The sequence below is a fragment of the Anser brachyrhynchus genome (assembly GCF_964034855.1).
Source record: "Anser brachyrhynchus genome assembly, chromosome: Z".
Taxonomy (NCBI): Eukaryota; Metazoa; Chordata; class Aves; order Anseriformes; family Anatidae; genus Anser; species Anser brachyrhynchus.
The window spans coordinates 41961322-41985242 of record NC_137697.1 but is presented as its reverse complement, the minus strand read 5'-3'; the positions used below and the strand labels follow the sequence as shown (position 1 = coordinate 41985242).

General features: G+C 40.4%; 1 long non-coding RNA gene across 11 annotated transcripts in view; it reads left to right on the top strand.

Moving 5' to 3' along the window:
* LOC308185443 overlaps positions 1 to 23921 on the top strand; it is a 102545-nt gene that overhangs the window by 12300 nt on the left and 66324 nt on the right. For all 11 annotated transcript variants that reach the window (XR_013943370.1, XR_013943371.1, XR_013943372.1 and 8 more), the window contains exon 2: positions 1258 to 23260. This is a non-coding gene — a long non-coding RNA (uncharacterized lncRNA). The remainder of the gene's footprint in view (positions 1 to 1257; positions 23261 to 23921) is intronic.

Sequence of the window (23921 nt, the reverse complement as noted above, 5' to 3'; positions counted from 1 at the left end):
CCTGACTCTTTAACCCTTGCAGCTTTGGATGTGACCTGGGTGTGAGAGTTCAGCCAGACTCCAGCTACATGAGTCAGTGGATTGTCTGAATGCAAGCTTGGAAAAAAAATAATCGTCCGGTTAATATTCAAGGATCACCTCCTCCAAGCTCAGGAGTGATGCATCCCAACACAGAGGAAGTCAGGCAAAAATGCTAGGAGGCCTGCATGGATGAACAAGGAGCTCCTGGACAAGCTCAAGCAGAAAAAGGGGGCCTACAGAGGGTGAAAGCAAGGACAGATAGCCTGGGAGTAAAACAGAGAAATTGTCTGAGAAGCCAGGGATCAGATCAGGAAAGCTAAAGCCCTACTAGAATTAAATTTGGCCAGGGATGTCAAGAGCAACAAAAAAAGGTTTCTACATGTACATCAGTGATAAAAGGAAATCTAGAGAAGTTGTGGGTCCTCTGTGGAAGGAAAGGAGGCATGGTTGCCTGGGATATGGAGAATGCTGAGGTACTTAATGACTTTTTTGCCTCAGTCTTTACTGGCAAGAGCTCCAGCCACATGGCCCAAGTCCCAGAAGGCTCAAGACCATCTAAAGAACTTGAAGGTCCACCATAGTGTGAGAAACACTCTGTTGCCAATAACATAGGCTCAGCAGAGGATCTCAGTCAAGTAGCATCAATTCATGATTGCAATGACAGGCGTCCCGCAAGCAGGAGCGCACCTAACAGTCACATAGTACAGTTTATGTGCTTTATTTCTCAAGGACTGGGACCCTCCCCTGTTTCCCTATTGACTGGGTAGTCCAGGTTCACAACCTATCCGATGCTTCACAGATAATACATGTCTTTCAGTTGCCAGCCTGTTATTTTTCAAGTTTCTTTTGACTTTTTTTTACTCTTTGAGATGGTAATGTTTCTTTCCTTATCTGTCTTGACTTGGTACCGTGAATTTCACCTAATTTGCACTAAGGAGTCTGGTTTTCTGCATTTTACAAGTCTGTCTGGTAAGTTTTCTTATCACTGCAAGCATATCTCAGTGCCCTCTAAACAATGTAACTCTAAACAATGTAACATCTCTAGAAAAAACCTGTTTCTTATGTGGTCACATACACCCAGTAAATGCTCTTCTGTTGAATATCAATTTAGTACTTGTCTTTCTTACCCCTCCTGCCCCCCATACTTTGGACATTCCCAAGAAGCAGCATGTCTGGTACTTCCTGTGCTTATGTTATCAATTCTGGTGAAAAACAACATTTTTATTTCCACAACAGGACCTGATAAGATGCATCTGAAGGTCCTGAAAGAACTGGCGGATGAAGTTGCTAAGCCACTGTCCATCACATTTATGAAGTTGTGGCAGTCCAGTGAAGTTCCCACTGAGTGGAAGAGGGAAACATGACCCCCATTTTAAAAAAGGGAAAGAAGGAAGACCCATGGAACTACAGGCCAGTCAGTCTCAGCTCTGTGCCTGGTAAGATCATGGAGCAGATCCTCCTGGAAACTATGCTAAGGCACATGGAAAATGAGGTGACTGGGGACAGCCAACATGGCTTTGCTAAGGGCAGATCATGCCTGACAAATCCATGGTGACCTTCCAACATGGAATTACAGAGTTAGTGGATAAGGGAAGAGCAACTGACATAATCTACCTGGACTTGTGCAAAGCATTTGACATTGTCCCCCATGATATCCTTGTCTCTAAATTGGAGAGACGTGGATTTGATGGATGGACTACTTGGAGGTTAAGGAATTGGCTGGACATCTGTGTTGTCCGATAAAAAGTTATGATTCATTACCTGATGTGCAATAAGTCAATCCACACACTAGATCTAGAAATTTTTTATTTCAGAATTGTGCAAGACTGGGTACCAGGTGGTTTCCCACAAAGTTGCTACACATTCGGATTTTCGATGCCATTCTTTATACAGTACAATACCTTATCACTACAAATACATGTTTGTATGAGCCCCTAGCCTCCGATTGGTTACATAATTCGGACACTGCTGACATGACAGAATCATTCTGTGCATCCTCAGAGAAGGGTCCCTTGCTGGGAAGGGGTCTCCCAGCCTAGAGGCATAAATTCTACTGTAAGATGAGAGTAGTTCACAGGTAATTTACAGTAAGATACTTCTAATCTTTGTTTTTCAGCCAACTATTCATGTTATGTTGTTTGGTGACTGTTCAAAGGCATAGTCAGGATGTTTCCCTCAAGAATGTCAACATAATAGTGTTCCTGATTAGCAGTTCCTCACTTAATCATCCTTTACACATTGCCAAGGCCTGGGTCATCTTGCCCTTCCCTTAAAATATGTATTTTTATCTCTTTCATACAAAACAGAATTAAATATCTACTGCTATCAGTTGCACTCAAAGAGTTGCAGACAATGGTTCAATGTCCCAAGTAAAGTTCAGCAACATGTGGTGTTCCTCAGAGGTCAGTATTGGGTCTGGCGCTGCTTAACATCTTTGTCAGTGACATGGACAAGGAGATTGAGTGCAACCTCAGCAAGTTTGCCAATGACACCGAGCTGCGTTGTGCAGGCAAGAAGCTGGAGGGAACAGATGGCATCTAAGGGGACCTTGGCAGGCTTGACAGGTGAGCCTGTGCAAACCTCATGAGGTTCAGCAATGCCAAGTGCAAGGTGCTGCATCTGGGCTAAGTCAATCCCAGGCACTAATGCAGGTGGAGCAGAGAACAGAGTGAGAGCAGCTCTGATAAGAAGGACCTGTGTGTGTTGCTTGATGAGAATCTCACAATGAGCTGGCAATGTGCATTTGCAGCCCAGAAATCCAATCATGTCTTGGACTGCACCAAAAGAAATGTGGCCAGCAGGTCGAGGGAGGTGATTCTCCCCCTCTACTCTGCTCTTGTCAGACCCCACCTGGAGTACTATGTTCAGCTCTGGGGCTTCCAGCACAAGAAGAACATTGAATGAGTCCAGAGTGGGGCCACATGGATGATCAAAGAGCTGCTGGAGCACTTCTCCTATGAAGACAGACTGAGGGAGTTGAGTTTGTTAAGCCTCGAGAAGAGAAAGCTCCAGGGAGACCTTACAGTGGCCCTCCAGCACCTAAAGGGAGCCTGCAAAAGAGCAGGAGACGGACTCTTTGTCAGGGGGTGTGTTGAGAGGACATGGGGTAATGGTTTTAAACTAAAAGGGTGTAGATTTAGATTAGACATTAGGAAGAAATTCTTTAGTCAGAGGATGGTGAGGCACTGACGCAGGTTGCCCAGAGAAGCTGTGGATGCCCCATCCCTGGAGGTGTTCAAGGCCAGGCTGGATGGGGCTTTGTTCAATCTGGTCTAGTGGGAGATATCCCTGCCCATGGCATGGGGTTGGAATTAGATGATCCTTAAGGTCCCTTCCAACCCAAACCATTCTATGATTCTACAATTCCATGAATATCTTCGGTTGTAGTTGTAGTTGTAGATGTAGTTTTATATTTTAGCAAGAGTGAGGAATATGATCCTTGAAGTTTTCTGTCTGTGGTTCCAGAGAATTCAAAGATATTTTCTCCATCAGGTCAGTGGAAAATAAATATTTTATTTTATTTTATTTTATTTTATTTTATTTATTTTATTGTAATGTTTTCAGGCTACTAATGAATCAGAGGAAACAAGTAACGTGGACTGGCCAATTAGCAACATCAGCTTGCACCCTGAGTGTAAGGAGAAAGCAGTCAGTGTACTTAGAGATCTGAAACAGATCTCTAAGTCAGGTTGTGGCTGCATTTTCCTCACTGTCAGGACAGTAAGCTATTCCTACCTCCCTCTTTGCAGCTTGTTCTCTTCATCTCACCACCTCCTGCACTGTATTGACACAGATGCTTGAGTAGCATTAGGAAAATTGCGGGTTACACAAAGACAGACATATGTACATACAGGAGAAGTTTGGGGGCAGCACCACCGGCTTAAAACTCTTGACAAATGACTCTGTCTAGATGGAGGTAGTGTATTAGAAAGGTTTAGATTGTTTTTAACGAGACGGTCTGAGTGTGGAGGATCCAAGGGAATCAAAAGTACCAGAAGAGATGTGGATATGGAATGAGTTAATGGCACCTATTTTAGCAGATTGGCAAGATCCCTTCAAGTCTATGTGCATATTCAGAGCATCCTTTGGGAGACAAAGGGCAGTCAGTAAGTACCAGTGATTCACAGAGACAGGACAGCTTGAAGGGTCTATCAGATCTTAACAAGAACAAAAATGTACATCCAAGTCAGCACTTCATCAACAATGTTAAAAGGGACCCAGAAGTACTGAGGAATAATAGCCTGTGTACCTCTGCATCATCTAGAAGTCTGAATGCTGGAAAGACACCTAGCTGCACACTTGGCAGCACCTGATTTTTGATATATGATTTGGACACACACTTCTTGGTGCTTGGTGGGTATGAAAGTGTAGATGATTTATTTATTTATTTGTTTATTTATTTTCCTTTCCTACAAGGTCTTAATTTGAGCTTTGTTACCAGTGTTGCAATATTCTTAGCTACATAGAGATTTATGTAGTAAAAGGAATGTTGAAAACTGGAGGAATGTTTGAGGAAACTTGAGGCTATAAGTAAATAAACTAAGAGTTTCTTCTTAGTTTAGAAGATCTTTAGTCTCCTCAATTACAGAATCACAGAATGGTTGAGGCTGAAAAGACCTCTGAAGATCAACTAATCCAGCCCCACCCTGCCAAGCAGAGTCACCTATAACACACTGCATAGGATCACATCCAGGTGGGTTTTGAATATCTCTGGAGAACGAGATTCTACAGCCTCTCTAGGCAACCTGTTCCAGTGCTCTGTCAATGGGCACAACTGAGAAGAGTCTGGCCCCATACTCTTTACACTCTTCCTTCAGATATTTATTTATACGTGTTGATGAGATTCCCTCTCAGTCTTCTCCAAGCTCAACAGGCACAGCTCTCTCAGCCTCTCCTAATACAAGAGATGCTCCAGTCCCCTAATCATCATCACAGCCCTTCACTGGGCTCACTCCAGTAGTTCCTCGTCTGTCTTGTACTGGGGAGCCCAGAGCTGGACACAGTACTTCAGGTGTGGCCACACCAGGGCTGAGTAGAGGGGGAGGATCACCTCCCTTGACCTGCTGGCAACACTACTCCGAATGCAGCCCAGGGTACCATTGGTCTTCTTGGCCACAAGGGCACATTACTGGCTCATGGCCAGCCTGCTGTCCACCAGGACATCATTTTACTTACATGATACCTAAACTTGTGCATTACACTCCAATAGTGATCTCCAAGGTGAATGGACATGTGGTAGCACTAACCAGCCAGACACTTCCCAGAGGTGCACAGCAAAACGACATGAGTCATAAATCACTGTGGTGTAAAACCTAGCTAGTTATAAAGAACAATTGCTTCCAGTGCAAGGGGACAGATCCTGGAAGGAGGTGCCCAAAGACAGTGTGGAATCTTCAGAGAGTTTCAAAACTCATCCAAACAATTCCCAAGGTAATGACCTCTAGAGGTCCTTTCTACTTTTTTTTTTTTTTTCCCCAAGATGGTATATCAAGGAAATAGTAAGAAAATGTCACTTTACCATTTTTAGTCAAAAAAAAAAAAGAAAAAAAAAGAAAAGAAAAAGAAAAAGTGCTTAGAAAGCTGTTATCTACAGTGGAATTTGATAACATGTACCAAGTAGCTTGTCCAGAAATATTTCAAAGTATCAAACTAGACTCTTCCATTAATACAATAAAGACTAACATGTGTTTTCTTCTGTAGAAATCTGTTCCTTTCTTCTGCATTTTCCTGGGAAAGCGTTCACCCCAGTAGGCTCTAGGAGCAAGCAGGATTAAGTATCCCACTATGGACAACCATTTTAGTTGGTGAGATGAGAGGTCTTCCCTTGTGTTCCACAGCAGCCACATTCCTCTGCCTTGAGTTGCATAAAATTAAGGGCATGGATTCATCTCAACTGGTAAAATAGCACAAGATACAAACAGAGGAAAATATGAACTAGTGAAATTAATTATAAAGATTTTTTTTTAAATACAGTATTAATGCAGTCGATCTGCATATGTTAAAGTAACTAATTTCTTATTTTTTTATTTTTTTACTAGTAATTTTTACTTTTTAAACTATAATTTCAGTCATAGCACAAGCTCACTGAAAATGCAGTATCTAAATTTACTCACATTTTTTACGAATTTCATTCAGAACTTTTTATTAATGGTTTAATATATTAAGAATTTTATTCTATGAACTCCTTGACTTCGAAATCGTAATAAGCCTGGGATAAGCAGGGTTCAGTAAATACACAAAGTGAGACAATTTTCCTGCAAGTTTAAATTGTTTCAGATTTTCATGACATACATATGTCAGCAGTGCAGTAAAGTTCATATTTTTATGGTGTTAATATATTGCTTAAGATTCAGTAAAAGATGTGAATTGGCTATACATCTCTACAGTGGAAGAATCAGCAAACAGCTGGTCATCTGACAATTCAATCTCTATTTGTATAATATTAAATTATTTGATTAATGTGGCTAAATTGTGAGCATGGAATGGAAAAAAGTGCCAAAGCTGAAACTTGAAACCATTTATAGCAGGGAATTGAGAGCACATCTGATTTTAAAACATCTTTGTTATGCTCCATGTAACATGATATACCTATTATCTTAGAAAAGAAGGGCATATGTTGATAGTAAAATTGGGTCATAGTGAATGAGCATCAATCTGAAGATAAACACTTTCTACATACAGGTACATACACACATATGCACAGAGTTAACAGATAAAAAACTTGCAAGCATTAAATAAGCAGCTGTGAATGATACTGCAGACAGATTTGATATAGATGACTTGACCGAATAAGTATGAAGGGCACTGAAAATGTCTTTATTAGGAAACCTTAAAAACATTTCACTGTGTCCAGATTACATCCCAACTGCAAGAGACCTGAGGGGATCTTTATGCATACCCTGGATTCTTTTGTAGTGCAAAATCTGTGGGAGGAAGCTAGCTATGACTTTGTAGTTCCTGCAGTCTGGATCACTAGTGAACCAGAACTGCGGAATGGCCTACAAAGCACATCTGTTATGTATTTAAATTCATGAAGCAGATTTAGGATAGCAGGATACAATGCCTTCCCAGTCTTCTCAAGTGGCTAGCCTAGGAGTACTCCTACTCTACCAAATCTCATGTGGAGGTGGGCAGGAGTGTTAGTGCTTTAGGGATATTTAGTGGAAAAATAACTTCTGAGATGTGGTAGTCTCTACATATTTCCATACTCTGATGTTCAGAACTGCTGATTTTTCTCTGTTAAATGCCTGACAGTCTGAGGACAAGACCAAACCAGCTGCCTGTTATCTACCTTCTCATGTTCTATGTACAGAGAACCAATTTAAGTTCATTAATTATATGGATAAGTGCCTTACTGGGTCCAGAACAGTTCTCAGATGGAGAACTGTGTGTTTCTTCCTATTATCAAGAGCAAAAACAGCAAATAAATTAACTTCTATGGTTAGATACTAATGTTTAAAAAATTGATTTTTAAATGAATGATTTTATGGTATTAGTTTAGATACAGTACAGTTTAGGTATCTTTACCATGGAGGAAACAAGATAGAACTTTTTTTTTTTTTTTTCTCTTTAAAGTCTTTGCCGACAAAATTTTGCCTCTGCAGTACCTTGACTTTGATGCTTGCAGTGCGTCATTGTTTTGGCTGGGTTAAAGTTAATTTTATTTGTAGAGACTTGTATGATGCTGTGTTTTGGATTTTTGACGAAAATAGTGGTGCTAAGATGCCAATGTTTTATTGTTCCAGAGTGTGCTTACACTCAGTCAAGGACTTTTAATTTTCTCATACTGCCCTGCCAGAGAGGAGGCTGGGGATGCACAAGGAGCTGGGAGGGGACAGAACCAGGACAGATGACTTGAACTGGCCAGAGAAATGTTCTACACCATATGGAGCCATTCTCAGAAATAAAACTGTAGTAAAGAAGGAGGAAGTGAGGACATTAAGAGTGATGGCATTTGTTTTCCCAAGAAACTTTTATGTGTGATAAGACCTGCTTTTCTGAAGTGGCTGATACCAGCCTGCTGATGTGAAGTGGTGAATGAATTCTTTGTTTTGCTCTGCTTGTGTGCACAGCTTTTGCTTTGCCTAGTGATCTGTCTTTATCTCAAGCCATGAGATCTCTCTCTTTCACCTCTCTGATTCTCTCTCTCATGCTACCTGGTGAGAGTGAGCGAGCGGCTGGGTGGCACTCATCTTCCTGCTGAGCAGCCCTTGTTCTATATGGCTATGTGACTTTTGTAAAGCTTTCTATCAATAATTATCTAGGATCTGTCTGAACCTATAATTGTTTGTTCTGTTGATAAAATGAGATGAATAAAAAAAAAAAAAAAAAAAAAGGAGTGGGAGGAGGGGTTGTGTACCAATATAGACAATGGCCTGTATAACTAAGCAGAATAGCATTGATAGATAAAAACTGACTCTATTGCATTATCCTAATACCTTCCCACCCCCTTTTGCTGTTTCTTCTGACATGAACAGTGTTATGAGGAAATGAGTTCAGGGGTATAATAAACATTTAGAAATTGTACATAATTATGTCTACTTGGAAAAACCACGTCTTTTTCTGCATAAGAAAGGCCAGGTGAAGAGAACAGTCAAAGAAGCACCTTTGTGTCGAGAGGATGGGGCTGGTCTCTTTTCAGTTGTACCCAACAACAAGACAAGAGGCAATAGGCCCAAACTGAAGCACAGGAAGTTCTGGCTGAATATGAGAAGACACTTCTTTACTGTGAGGGTGACAGAGCACTGGGACAGGTTGCCCTGAGAGTTCGTGGAGTCTCCTTCTCTGGAGATATTCAAAACCTGCCCCGATGCCATCCTGTGCAATGTGCTCTAGGTGATCCTGCTTGGTGGTGGTGGTGGGGGTTGGACTAGATGATCTTTGGGGATCCCTTCCAACCTTGGCCATTCTGTCGTTCTGTGTAAAGGAAGAACTACTCTGATTACCATATTACTACAATGAGAAGATGGAAAGAGAAACAAGAACTAACCAAAGTAAAGTGTGTTAGGGATGCAAGGCAAGTTTAATCAAGGAATTCACTGATCAAGAGCAAAAAGTGTGCAACACAGTCTTTGAGTTGTCTACCCATCACCAGTTTTGAAAGCTCTAGAGAGTGAAGGGATGAGTCTGAGTTTGCCCTCCTCACCGCTTTTTTTTTGTTGTTGTTGTGTTTTTTTTGTTTTGTTTTTTGGTTGTACAAACAGAATATGTAGGCATTAAAAATGTAATTTAGGCAACACCGTTAAACAAGTATCATGTTGTTAAATATGTGTTACAGAAATTGGTGTGTGTTACAGAAAATAGGTTTGTCATACTGCAAGAAAAATAGTTTGGAATCATGTAATCTTATGAAATAAATATGATGTTAATAAAAAGAGGAGGGTGGGAAACTAATGGTGGAGGCTTGGGATGAACAGTCATGAAAGTGACAGAGGTCTGTACATTTAATTTCAAGAGCAAAATCTTGAATTTAAATCCACAGAAATGTTCAATCTTCCTTAGACTCAAAAGTCTAATGACACGTACAATAAATGTATTTAAGTGATACTGCAGTTGAAAGCAGAACTAAGAACATAATCTACTACATATTTAAAAAGGTATGTATTAATGTGTTTTACACGTGGCTAATAAATAGAAATTCAAAGACAACAGAGACCCACAGGAAGATAAGAACTACTTAGCAGGGCAATATATAGCATGATTTTCCTAATTTAGCAGATAGCTAATACTTCACCAGAGATCCGCTTTTACTTCAGTTTTCTATCTGAAAATTTACATTTCTGTAGACAAATTATTTGTGCATTATGCTTCATGACTAACAGTGGGAGGAAGCATTCCTGCCTTGCAAACCTACTGTTCTCTGAGGAATGGAGAACTTACTTCAGCACAGCAGGTATGGGTTGTGAAACAAAGATACCTCTTCCTTTCCCACTTTTGCTCAGCCAGCCATTTCAAACCAGCTGCCCAAAACAGCTCAATTCTGAAAACACATTTTCAAATCATTTTATGACTGTGTTTTGTCTCTATATTGTGTCTGTATACATGTGTCTATATATGTCTATATTAGGGAGTTCTAGCAATCATTTTGTAGGGGGTAAATTTGTCTTCAATGAAAAGTTTAGTTTTTCCTGTGTTTGCGGTGAGAGACTTCTGCGACTCATGATGCAGGTATTATTTTTAAGGGCTTGAAGCAAACACCTCAAATGTTTGTAACTTGCAACAACAGTGGAAAATAGTAGCTTTGTGGGTCTGAGAAATTTGAATCAAGAATGAAGGAAGTCCTGTCTGATTAGGAACAGCTGAAGTTTTATTGCTGTTTTCACATAGACATTTGTTACAAAGAGAACCTGAGAGAATCATATTCCCCTTGTGTGAAACAAAATAGCACTATGTTGTCACAGCTGTAATATTGAAAACCACAGTGGTTTTTCCTTTTTTTTTCTCTCTTTTTTTTTTTTTTTCACCTTACACAATTGTAACACCATAGAAATCAACAATCATGTGAATGTATTTGGATGATTTCCAAGCAGAGCACAAAATATCCCTGATACTACTGTGTTAAAAAAGATTCTGTGGATAAAAGTCCAGGCGGAAAGTGTGCAGAGGATCTACATGACCCCTTAAGCAGCCCAAAGAACAAGAAGTGAGGGAAAACAAAAGAAAACAAAACAAAACCAAAAAACATAAACAATAAATTGATTTTTCAAACTTTATCTATCACAAATGTTTTTGTAAAAAAAGTATTTTAACCCAAGCAAGTTTTGTTTTTAGACCACAGACCTTTGTTTTAGACCTTTGTTTTTAGACCACAATTCTTCCACAGTGTGGTTTCACAACTCTGAGGTGTTACTAGAGCATGAGGAAGCAAAGCAGGTTAGTCTCAGTTCAGTTTTCAAGAATGCATGAAGCAGCATAGATGAATAAAAAAAAATAATGAATGACCTGAATTTCATAATGAACTACTTTCATTGCCTCTTAGGAAAGTAACATTTTAAGGGCCATAACTATGACTACGGACACATTGCCTTTACAGTGACTGCAGGTCTGTAGTCAAAAGCACAAAAACAAAATCCAAAACAAACAAAAATCTCACCAAACAACAACAACAAAAACAACAATCATTCCTTAGCTTTTTATTCTTTTAACTGAATCCCAGACCTGGTGTCTAGCATGAGGTTTGCTCGTTGTAGAGTTTTTTTTAACACTGAGGGACTGGTTTGATGCCAACCCTCAGGACTAACAGGCAATATACGAATGGACTCAATATAGCTTTTTACTATTTCTTCAATTATGAAAATTCTACTGAAGTATGTGCCAATCTAATTTACATGTGTAGTGAGTAAGTTCCAGGAATATCTGTATGAGTCACTGTATTGCAATAGTGTGTTGCCATTTACAACCAGCAGTCCATTTCAAAAACTGGAGGCAAAATTCATTTTCCTTTGAATCTGCAGCTAAATGGGTCAGGTGATCTGACAACGGATTGCATCCATCTCTGTGGAGACAATGCATTTGTATTGTTTTGACACTTGAGATATAAACCACGTCATCTTACCCTTGAATTAAGTCTTAGCGAAAACAACAGTAAAGGTTTCTGATGACTGACATTGAAATACGGTACCACTGCTGATATAAATGTAGGGCAGGTCTCGCATTTTTACTGTCTTTATGCCAAAAACAGAAGAAGAATTTTCCATAAATGCTTACTTATGATGGATTCTGTGCTGGATTAATTGAGTTTAAGCATGAAATGTTCACTGGTAGGTGGTGTAATGAGAAAGGTATTGGTAGCTAGTTGAAAGGGTGATTCCATTAATGAAAATAATAGCAGATTTTGTGTGTAGAGTTACTGAAGTCTGATTTATGAGCAAAAATATTAAATATAATCTTTAAAAGTCCCTATGCATTATCTGAGAGGAAGAAAAAGAGGTGACCTAAAAACAGGGATTATTAATCTAAATTTAGCAATCTGAATTCCTGCTAAATTAGCTTTTGTGCAGATTATAGACAGTCTCGGTTGCTTTAAAGATATAGTCCAAAATATTTGGGATTAAATTTCAGATGAAATTCAGCCTCAAATCCAACGTACCAGACATGATCCAGACTGAGAAAATATTTTCTGTGTACACAGAGAAAAACGTAAGACCTAAGGAACTACAGGCTAGTCAGTCTCACCTCTGTGCCTGGCAAGATTATGGGTAGATTCTCCTGAAAACTGTGCTAAGGCACATGGAAAACAAGGAGGTGACTGGGGACAGCCAACATGGCTTCACTAAGGACAGATTGTGCTTGACAAATATGGTGGCCTTCTACAATGGCATTACAGCATTGGGGGATAAGGGTAGATCCACTGATAACATCTTTCTGGACTTGTGCCAAGCATTTGACACTGTCCCACATGACATCCTTGTCTCTAAATTGGAGACACATGGATTTGATGAATGGACCACTTGGAGGTTAAGGAATTGTCTGGATGGTCGTACTCAGAGTTGTGGTCGACAGTTTAATGTCTAGGTGTGGTCAGTGGTGCTCCTCAGGGGTCAGTATTGGGACTGGTGCTGTTTAACATCTTTGTCAGTGACATGGACAGTGGGATTGAGTGCACCCGCAGCAAGATTGCCAATGACACCAAGCTGTGTGGTGCAGTTGACATGCTGGAGGGAAGGGATGCCATCCAGAGGGACCTGGACAGGCTTGAGAGGTGGGCCTGTGTGAAACTCATGAGGTTCAACAAGGCCAGGTGCAAGGTCCTGCATCTGGGTCAGGGCAATCCCAAGCACAAATACAGGCAGGGCAGAGAATGGATTGAGAGCATCTCTAATGAGAAGAACCTGAGAGTGCTGGCTGATGAGAAACTCAGCATGAGCCAGCGATGTGTGTTTGCAGCCCAGAAAGCCAAACATATCCTGTTGTTGCAATCAGTTTTGTTTTGTTTTGTTTTAATAAAAATCACCTTTACCTTTTCTACTGCCTCACAATGAATTTGTTGCATTAGTTGGTACAGAAAAATAATATTGCTGAACTGGTTGGCCAGTATGTCAGTCTCCCTGATAGAAGTGTATCTCTTAAGGGGGCATGCCAGACTCTTCAAGTTATGGCCTAATGACGTAGAAAGGCTGATCTTCACCCAGCAATGTGTTTTATATTGTATGTTGCTATGGTGCTGTCTCACATTTGAATTGCAGCCCATCTCTGAAATGGATCCATAGATTTTTATTCCATATGTGTTGACCTTGGGATATTCTTGCATTCTTGACTGTGAAAGTGATGTGATACAAGAGATCGTAGACCTGGTAATTATTTAGATTCTCTTCCTTTTTGACATCACAAACTCACCTTTTTTTTCTTTCTTTATTTTTTTTCCTGATAGTATCAGAGTCCTTGTAGGAAGACAAAAAAAAAAAAGAAATATTTTGTGGCTTGTATTCAGTGGATTTGCCTGTAAAGTGACATGCTGAAAATATTTAACAAAGAGTTAGTAATTAAATATTTGTGCTGACAAAATTTGAATGATAGGGTAGGTTGAAACATGTCTGAAGTGATCTCAGGTGAAATAGTGCAAATATCTTGTCTCCGTTCACTTGAAATTTGTATTATTTGATGGTCAGAAGTGAGTCCATAGCCATTAATTTAATTGATAGATGATAAGAAATACGTTAACTGTTCAATAAAATTTATCCAACTGTTCAGTAAAATTTACCAGCTAAACAGTCACATGGCACGTGGAAATATCATATGTTTGAGCATCAGAAAAAAAAAAAAAAAAAGAAAAAAAAAATAAATGTTAATCTTTCTTGGTGTGGAATAATTGCTGGAGGTGAGTTACAGAGGTTAACCATATGTCCACATCTTAAGAGAAGGTTCAGCACTGAGGAAACTTCCAGGGTGATATGCAGCAGATATGCAAGGAATCCATGACAGTCCCCTTGGCAATATAACCTGCAACCTTAGGTATTGGTGACACCAAGGGAGCTTGGTGTGATGACTCTAAGAGATATAGCACAGAGTTTGGAGTGGAGTGAAGACACCATGGCTAGGTTCTGTGCTATCACTGCAGGGATGGGAAACCTGATGATAGATCAGGTACTATCATCAGTACTATTGAACTGGTAGATTGCATGGACAGCCCTGAGTCTAACTGATAACCAAAATCATGTCTTCTGGGTGAACTTTGCTCATTATAATCTCATTATAATGCCAAAACACATCTCCATCCCAAAGTCTACCTTCCTTCAAGGTATGACTACCCCTCATTGAACATGTGCTCTGAATTTCTTTGAGCCTATACCTTTAAAACAAAAGTGAAAACAATTATACCAATCACATCGAAGATGCACATGACTAGAGTCACTTAAGCTCCACCTAAAAGTAATAAGATAGTATTAAAATGGCTTAAGGCAGGAAAATGTCAGGGAAGACACCATCGCACACAAGTTGAAGGACATTGCTGACTTCTGGGATCAGTCAACTGGCTGAACCTCTCCCACCTATAGGGATGCCTATTGGATGAGATCTGAACTCAGTTATATGAAGATCTTCCCCAGGAAAACTAACATTCTCTATAGAGTTGTTTCATAAGTTAGCACATGTGTAGTTGGTTGTGTTTGTCATATTCTTGTTATTTGCATGTGCTTTGCAGACAGCGTATGTACCACCGGCAATCCACAAGAACCTGTATTCCTGTTGCTTCAATAAACTACACCAGTCATTTACTAGACTGAAAGTGTATTGTGATATTTGTGCATCTGTGATTGTGATTAATGAGACCGGACTTATAGTACTGCAATACTGTACTGTTTGTGCATCTGTGATAATGATAATTTAATAAATTGAATGTGACTTGACTTACAGTGACAAATTGGGCATCACTCAGAATCCAAGCCCAGCTGCCCCCAGTCCCTCTGATATCTGAGGACAAGCTGGAACACAAGGGGGTTTAGGTCATGCCAAAGTTCTTTACCCTTTAACACAGCGCTTGGTAATAACTACTTTTAAGCTAATCTAAAAAGAACTCATAGCAATTTTGTAATGATTCTTACATATAGGGTGAGACCTTTGGCAGTTTAAGAAACCTACCCTATACACACCAGATTTTCCGGTTATAGATAATACTTTAACAACTGTAGCATAGTGTTTAAATAAAGAACCATTAACTGCTAAGAAGATGAATAGAAATAATGTATAGCAGCAGCAGGAAACTTGTAACTTTGTAAAATGGGAAATAAATAAATAAACTCAACACTTAAAATTGTACCTTTATGATTGTGAATTTATCTAGGGTTGTCCTGCAATGTGAATTATTCTATGATTCTGTGATAGAAAATATGCCTATCAGGGAAGAATACACTCTGTGTATTTTAATTGCAAAACGGAATTCTGAGGAAAGCTAGAACTCCACAGAAAACTTGACATTTGTGAATGAAAAACTTCTTAAGGATAGAGTTTATTGAATGAAGAATGTCATCCCAAGGCAGAGGCCTATTATCAGCTCATTATCTGCTCATTATTAACATCAAATTACCTATTGTGTAATGGAAATTAATATTATTAATTGCAATTTAACATAATATTTGTAAGGCAAATAACCATATTTATTTTAATTTTAATTCAATTTTATTTTATTTTATTTACATTAAGGCTGGCTTATGACTCTTTTTCTCAGAAAACCACACCTTATTTCTCAGTTTTTGTTTGTTTGTTTGTGTATTTGTTGTTGTTGTTGCTTTTCCCCTCTTCCACTATCTTCTGATCCTCTTATTTCCTACTAGGCTAAATAGAGACAACTCATATCTATACAATCTAATGTTTTGCTGAACTTCTTTCTCAACACGTTAGAAATAGATATCTTGTATTATTCAGCACAAACTGATACATCTAATGCATATATCATCTTTGGAACCCAGATATGTATTCTATCGACATATAAATATAGATGTATCTCAGATATACTAAAACCTGTGGAATAAGCTGAGGTGGTTTATTAGACAGTGTATCCAACCTAGAAGTCACAGGTTTAGCAAGAGGGAACTTTGGCTTGGAAAGAACTAAATAAGCTATAGATGAGAGATAGTATCTTTGGAAACACCTTCCAGAACAAAATCATACACTTCTATGTCCTAAATTTAAAGACATTTACATATTGTTTGTAATCTATACTGTGTAGTTAATAGGGTAGCTAAGGGTCAACAATAGAATCCTACCCCTTCCCATCAACATCAGATCAAAGCTTCATCTTGCAAGTATTTTCTAAAAATTAGTTGTTGATACAAGGCATTATCATTAACTGTGTTGTAAGAACACTCACTGAAAAAAACAGCTCATTGCACACAACAAACTAACACATCTGATAAGGTTTGGTGCTTTTTCATCCAATTAGTATGAACATATGCTGCTTCTATGACTGACATCTTGTACTTTTCCCTCCTTTTCAAAATAATGCACCTTTTCTACACACATATCTCTCTGGAATCTAATAACTTCAAATTTGCAAAACCAAAAGATTTAGTGTATGGAACAAATTTATATGTTGTAGAACAGTAATCTTCACTGCCCTGCAATACAGAGCTACTCTTATAAATGGTTTAATGAGAGATAATTGGGTCAGATCACAGTTATTTTTCCTGACCCAGTTTCAAAAGAAAATGATTGTAGAGCCTTGCACTGCTATTGAATCTTGGAAATTTAATTTTAAAAATCAAACATCAAGTTGTGAGTAATTCTGAGAAGAAATCTGGCTACAAGACTGGCAAGTCTGATATCCTGACAAGGTGGGTATATATGGTCCCTCACTACAAGAATGGCATCGAGGCCCTAGAACATGTCCAGAGAAGGGCTATGTGGCTGATGAAGGGCCTGAAACAAAAGTCTTATGAGGAGCAGCTGAGGGAACTGGGGTTGTTTAGTCTGGAGCAGAGGAGACTAAGGGGAGCCTTTATTGCTCTCTACAACTGCCTGAAAGAAAGGTGTGGGGAGCTGGGTGTCGGCCTCTTCTCACAGATAACTACTGATAGGCCTAGAGGGAATGGCCTCAAATTGTGCCAGGGGAGGCTTAGGTTAGAAATTAGGAGGCATTTCTTCTCAGAAAGAGTAGTCAGGCATTGGAACAGGTTGCCCAGGGAGGTGGTGACATCACCATCCCTGGGGGAGTTCAAGGAGAGGTCGGACCTGGTGCTTAGGGGCATGGTATAGAGCGTAATATTGGTAGTAGGGTGATAGTTGGACCAGATGATCCTGAAGGTCTTTTCCAACCTTAATGATTCTATGTGGAAAAGCAAGGTCTCAGTACTGCTACTTCCTTACTACATTACTGGATATAGCAGTTGTATAATGCTATATATAACACTATGTATAATGGATATAGTACTACAGTACTAGATATAGCAGTTGTATAATGACACTATGATAAAGAAAACTTTGAAGGAAATTAATAACTTTGTAAAAATGCTGTGATGAAGACTTGAGTGGTGTTTGGATTGAGATCATATTCCATTCTCCCAGGAAGAGTTGGAAAGCATTGGAACACTCTTGGAAAGTGCTTGTATTTTAACTCCAAAATTGCATTATGTGAAGACTGAAAAAATATCTTTGCAGTCAATATTTTGGAAAAATATGCAGTCACCTTTGCATCTTCTATATAACCATGCTGAGTTAAAATGAAAGAACAGATCCTTGCATCCCATTCAACCATTTGCAAGAGCATATACCACTGAAAAAAAATAATATTAAGTATCTTGACCTAAGTATTATCAGTTCAAACCATGTAGGATGCCTGAGAGAGGCATACCTTTCTCCTGACCTGCATTAGTCTTGTTTATTTGTAATGAAGAGATTATTAATTAACTTTTAGATATTCCATATACTTTTAAAGGTTGAATTTCCTGCATGTAGCTGTTTCTACTTAAGTGCAATTTCATATACTGTTAAAATATTGGACAACCTCTTTATGGAGGTCACCATCATTTCTCTTTTTATGTTCATAATCGGATCTAAAAACATAAATAAAATACAGGTGCTTCTGGTAAGATTCTAGGAAATTATTCATTTCTGAGTGTCAAAATACCTGTTTTTGATATTTTGTATTGTTTTCACTAGGAAAAAACAAACAAACAACAAGCAAACAAACAAAAATATGTAAAGTACACAGTCTTTAAATATTGATTTGCTTATGTATTTAACTTACCAAACACATCAATACAGCACAGTCTAATCTAATCTAAATACTACTACTGTTGTACAATTATATTTAGGTCAGGTCAACTCATACATATTTCACCAACAGTAAATTAAGATCCTACACACATAATAACATGGGAACAGATTTTCTAATCATAGCAGAAATACATCAAGATGGTAGAATTTGCATGTAGTGCAGAACTCATGTTTATGTTTTGTCAGTTCAAGTTAATTCAGTGTTCAAAGTGAAACATAAAGAAACTTTCAAATAATTTCTCTTCTCCTGAATTCCCGTCCTCCTAGTTAAAACAAAGCAAAAGAAGACAAAACAAAATAAACAAACATTCAAGGATTGTAATTAATGTATAATTACTTTGATGACCCAATAAATAAATATGTGTTCAAGTGATGTCATTATATATCAGATCTCTTGATCCTTTATCCTAAGTTTGTTTTTCCAATGATATTCTGTGGTCTTCAGTCTGGTACATGATTTTTTTAATGCAACACTAGTGTTAAAAGTTATAAATACCTGATCTAGAGGGAGGCATCCCTGCCCACGGCAGGGAGGATTGGAACTAGATGATTTTTAAGGTCACTTCTAACCCTAGCCATTCTATAATTCTATGAAATACAATGTGTCTCTCATACAGAAAAGGATGGGTTACAGTGGTAATGTGTCTTGGTGGTTTGACATTTTCTGTCTGCCAGATGCCAACTCAGTTGGTCTTTTACCTCCCTTCCTCAATAAGATGGGGAAAAAAATAAGCTAGAAAAGCTCATGGGTTGAGATATTGGCAGTTGAATAAGGAAAGAAAAAGTCCTACATGGAAACAAAGACAAAAGAAGAATTTGTTCACTACTTCCCATTGGCAGGGAGATGTCCATCCACTTCCTGGGACTCAGGACCTCAGTATGCCTAACAGCTGTTTTGGAAGTCGAGTGCCATAACCATGAAAGTCTTTCATTCCTTCTCCTTTCCCTCAGATTTTATTGCTCAGTGTGACGTCATACAGTATAGGAAAACTCTACAGTCAGTTTAGGTCAGCTGTCCTGGCTGTGCACCATCCCTACCACTTACCCAAACCCAGCCCACTGGCCTTTGGGGATGGACACTGGGAGAGACAATGTTGTGCCAGCACTGTTCAGCAGTAGCCAAAACATTGGTGCATTACCAACACTATTCTAGCCCCAAATGCAAATTACCATACAAGCTGTTGTGAGTAAAGTTAGCTCCAACACAGGCAGACCCAGTACACACACACTATTCCTTTTTTTTTTTTTTTTAAATTGTCCTATTTTTTGAGTATTTACTTACAGAAAGTTTGCTTGGAAATAAATTGTTGTTAGTCAGAATTTATAATTGTATCATAAAGTGCAAGGTCCTGCACCTGAGCTGGGGAAATCCCAAATATGAATACAGGGTGGGCAATGAGTGGATAAAGAGCTGCCCTGCAGATAAGGACTTGGGGTTATTGGTGGGTGAAAAGGTTGATGTGAGCCAGCAGTGTGTGTTTGCAGCCCAGAAAGCCAGTCGTATCCTCAGCTGCATAAGAAATGTGACCAGCAGGTCAAGGGAGGTGATTCTCCTCCTCTACTCTGCTCTTGTGAGACCTGACCTGGAGTACTCCCCTTTCCCTGGAAGTGTTCAAGGCTGGGTTGGATGAGGCTTTGGGCAACCTAATTTAGTGGAAGTTGCCCCTGCCCATGGCAAGGGGCTTGGAACTAGATGATCTTTAAGGTATCTTCCAATCCAAACCATTCAATGATTCTGTGATTCTATCTTGTATATTTGAGAAATTATGCATTGTAATAATGTGTTGGGTGAACAACTGGCTAATGGGTTGGGCTCAAATAGTTACAGTAAATGGGGTTATATCAGGCTGGCAACCAGTAAAAAGGGGCGTTCCACAGGGCTTCATTTTAGGGTCAGTTCTCTTCAATGTTATCATAAAAAACCTGGATACAGTACTGAAAGCTATATTAAGTTTGTGTACTACACTAAATTGGTAAGACCTGTTGACTTCCTCGAGGGTAGAGAGGTCTTGCAGAGAGATCTTGACAAATGAGAGGCCTGGAAAACCACCAACCACCTGAAGCTCAACCACAGCAAGTGCGAGGTTCTGAACCCATGACAGGGCAACCTATAAAATACAAACAGACTGTGGGGGCGAGAGGCTGAACAGCAGCTCTGCAGAAAGGGATCCAGGGGTCCTGGCTGATGGCAAGTTGAACATGAGCCAGCAGCGTGCCCTGGCACCCAAAAGGGCCAACTGTACCCTGGGGTGCATCAGCCACAGCACTGCTAGCTGGTTGAGGGAAGAGATTGTCCTGATCTGCTCTGCGCTGGTGTAGCCTCACCTTGATCTGTCTGCAGTTTTGGGTGCCACAGGATGAGAAGGACATGAAGCTATTAGAGAGTGTCTGAAGGAGGGCTACAAAGATGGTCAAGGGTTTAGACGGCAAGATGTATGAGGAGCAGCTGAGGTCCCTTGGTTTGTTCAGCCCAGAGCAGAGCAGGCTGAGGGGAGGCCTCATGGCGGCCTGCAGCTCCCTCACGAGGGGAGCGGAGGGGCAGGCGCTGAGCTCTGCTCTCTGGGGACAGCGACAGGACCCGAGGGAACGGCATGGAGCTGGGACAGGGGAGGGTCAGGCTGGGGGTTAGGGAAAGGTTCTGCACCCAGAGGGGGGTCGGGCACTGGGACAGGCTCCCCAGGGCAGTGGTCACAGCACCAAGCCGCTGGAGTTCAGGAAGTGATTGGACACCACTCTCAGACATATGGTCTGGTTTTTGGGTGGTCCTGTGTGGAGCCAGGAGTTCGACTCAATGATCATTGTGGATCCCAAGGGTAGAATCATAAAATGATTCTCAGGGTATTCCGTGATTATATGCTTCTATAAAATTGTTCATAAATACATTTTTATGACAGGTTTGCAAGGTATTAAGTCTTTTGGTTTTACAGATAGATGCATGATATCAAGGGCAGGATGAACAGCCCAGCTTTATCAAAGAAGTAACATTCAGAAATACAACTGAGAAGTCTCAACTTCGCAGTCCCTTTTCTTGCTAAAGGACCAACTTTTCTGTAAAAATAGACTACTTACCATGTGACTGCTCTATATTCTGCACAGGAGATGCTTATATGAGCAGGATGCTTATATAATGTGTATCTTGTTTTGTGAAATTAACCTTGCATTGTGGTTTGAAAATTTTTAAAGGTCAGACCAAAATAATGAAAGAATGATATGCTTTGTTGTGTCAGACAGTAAGATGTCCATGAAATCCTAGCTGATTCTGTGAAAACAACATTCTGTTATTCAGGGTTAAAACCTGTCTATTTCTTTTCTCCATTGCCATGGCAGCCTTCATCTTCTGCATAATTGCTAATACATTCACCTTACCATGAGAATGAAAACCTCATCTGAAGATTAATTTATAAAATTCAGCTATTCATATTGCACACACTTTGTGCCACCTACTGCTTCTCCTGCTACAGTCAGGCATGTCAGAATCACACCTCTGTTTCATTCCATTGCTACTGCTTCAAAAGTGAGACATGAAATTTAACAGCAACAATGAGCGCAGCTAAGTTCAGCTTTATTGGTGGGCAGGTTGTTTGTGTCTTAATGCTAAAGTAGATATATGAATGCAAATTCCAGCTTGAAATGTCAAAACACTCTTTTTTATTTTACTTACTAAGGTATGAGAAAGTTGAGGGAAAACGCCCTGCTCCTGGTTGGGGTACTACAGCTGCAGAGTAAAGCACTATTTATTTATTTATTTATTTATTTATATCTTAAACCTCTGGAGTAAAGGCAAGACCTCCCATTGAGTCCAGTAGTATCAGCATTCAATCTCTGTGATAAAAACATAAGGTCGGGGACTTAAGAGTCTTCCTATCGTATCTGCAGAAAGTAAGAACTTATTTATATTATTTACATGGAGAACACGTAAAGACCAACAAAATGGAATATTTTCATCCATGCAAACGTGGTGGTTTCACATCGGTAAGTAGCCAGGCACGACCGTACCTATCTCTCATTCCCCTTCCTTAAAAGGACAGGGGGAGAAAAAATTATGATAAAAGCTCATGGGCTGAGATAAGCATAGGGAAATCGAACATGTATTGCTGTCACCAGCAAAACAGACTCAGCACAAGGGATATTCATGTCATTTATTGCCAGTTAATAACAGACCATAGCAGTGAGAACTAAAAGCAAACTAAAAACACCTTCCCCCAATCCACCCTCTTGCATCTTCTCCCCCCAAGTGGTGCAGGGAAATGTGAAATGGGGGCTGTGGTCAGCCTACAGCGCTTTGTCTCCGCCGCTCCCTCACGGTCCCTCCCTGCCCCTGCTCCCCGTGGGGTCCCTCCCACGGGATGCCGTCCTTCCCGAACTGAGCCTGCGGGGGCTGCCCGCAGGCAGCAGCTCTTCAAGACCTGCTCCCACACGGCTCCGTACCACGGGGTCCATCCATCCCCCAGGAGCAAACTGCTCCAGCACGGGTCCCCCACGGGTGGGCGGCAGCTCCCCCCAGACCCCCTGCTCCTGCGTGGGCTCCTGTCCACGGGCTGCAGCTCCGGCCCGGGGCCTGCTCCTGCGGGGGCTCTCCATGGGCCGCAGCCTCCTCCAGGCCACATCCACCTGCTCCAGCGGGGGCACCTCCACGGGGGGGCTGCAGCGTGGAGATCTGCTCCGTGTGGGACCCATGGGCTGCAGGGGGACAGCCTGCTCCACCAGGGGCCTCTCCCTGCACAGGCCGCGGGGGAACTGCTGCTGCCTGCCTGGAGCACCTCCTGCCCTGCTCCTGCACTGATCTTGGCGCCCGCAGAGCTGCTTCTCGCTCCTCTTTCTCAGCTGTGGTTGTGCAGCAGTTTTGTCTTTCCCCCTTCCTGAAACCTGCTCTCCCAGAGGCCCAACCAGTGTCACTCCCTGACTTGGCTCTGGCCAGCGGCAGCTCCCTGTGGGGCTGTCTGGAGCTGGCTCTGCTCTGACATGGGGCAGCTGCTGGGCTCTGCTCACAGAGGCCACCCCTGCAGTCCCCCTGCTACCAAACCCTTGCCAGGTAAGCCCGTTACAGATAAACAAACACCTGAACGTATTGAGCTAATGTTGGTAAGAGAAAGACAGTGTTTTATGCAGATGAAGTTTATTATGGCTCCTGATACTGGGAACATGTACTTTTTTATGTGTCTTTTGGAGCTGCCTTTATGGGCAACTTTTTTTCTTTTTTTTTTCCTGCCAAATATACAGTGAATGTATATGAAGTTTGGGAATTTAAAAACAAACAAACAATCAAAAAATAAAAACAACAACAAAAAACCACTTCATAACACTTAATTACTCTTATAAATCCTAATGAAAAGGGAAAGAGTTTAAGTAGCACTGATCTCAGATGTGATCATTCAATTCTCTTCATACCTCACAGGAGGACTTGTGACAATCTGAAAACAGCATTGATAGAGGTTGTATTATGCTATTCTGTTTTGTTCTTGTTGTAGTTTTCTTTTCTTTTCTTTTCTTTTCTTTTCTTTTCTTTTCTTTTCTTTTCTTTTCTTTTCTTTTCTTTTCTTTTCTTTTCTTTTCTTTTCTTTTCTTTTCTTTTCTTTTCTTTTCTTTTCTTTTCTCTTCTTTTCTCTTCTTTTCTCTTCTTTTCTCTTCTTTTCTCTTCTTTTCTTCCCTTCCCTTCCCTTCCCTTCCCTTCCCTTCCCTTCCCTTCCCTTCCC